The sequence below is a fragment of the Pezoporus wallicus genome, unplaced genomic scaffold (genome assembly GCF_028554395.1).
Source record: "Pezoporus wallicus isolate ANWC-B61680 ecotype Strahan unplaced genomic scaffold, APGP_CSIRO_Pwel_v1 contig_593, whole genome shotgun sequence".
NCBI lineage: Eukaryota > Metazoa > Chordata > Aves > Psittaciformes > Psittacidae > Pezoporus > Pezoporus wallicus.
In genome coordinates, this window is record NW_026642342.1 from 2,147,675 (window position 1) to 2,148,524 (window position 850).

The following is an 850-nucleotide window of genomic DNA, read 5'->3' on the forward strand; positions in this document are numbered from 1 at the left end:
ACCCTCTCGTGGCGAGCAGCCATGGCGGGTGCCTGGGCAGGGTCTAGGTGTCTGTGGGTGCTCGCTGTCTGGGGCTCGGCTCCTTGGCATCATACCCGGGGTGTGCACAGTGACCTGCCAGCCATCCCATGGAATGGTTCAGGGAGCTGGTTTCTCTAGGCTCAGGACACACCAAAGCATGCTCCACCATTTCCCGTGGGGTGTCCCCACCTCCCTCTCCTCCTGCTTTATGCAGGGAAAAGTAAGAATTCATAGAAAATACTCCAAGCTGGCTTTCCCCCAGCCGGGAGGAACCTGCTCTTTTCCTCCCTGTGAGGAGCCTGCAAAATGAATCAGTGCTTTGCATAAGCAGAGCCCTGGGAAGGTATTGCTAAAACACCAGCGCTCAGGAGCTTCACTGATGGGACTTTCAACACGAGAGAAAAGCAGGTTTTTTAGCTCCGTAACCCTTTAACCCAGGGAGGGATTTCTATGGCCACCCAGTTTCCCCCCTCCCACCACCCGGGAGCCAAATCTCAGCTTGCTAAAAGGTGCCTCCCCTTCCTCTCGCCCCCTCAATACTAATCCCCCAGTTGTTTTCCCTGCAGAAGTGCTGCACTGCTGGTGCCAGTGCCTTGTCCAGCCACGTCCTGCACCCTTGGGCAATGAGCAGGACAGAGGGGAGCTGCAGGGTCAGGGCGCTGGGTGTTCCCCAGAGGTGGGCACGCATTGTCTCAGCGCTGTGGTCCCCATTCCCAAGGAGCCCTTGCTCCCACCTGCTCCATGCGTGCTGGCTTTGGCTTCCTGCGACTTTAAAGTTCCCTCGGTGCACAAAGGAAAAGAGGGAGGAGAAAGGGTTTCATCATCACTC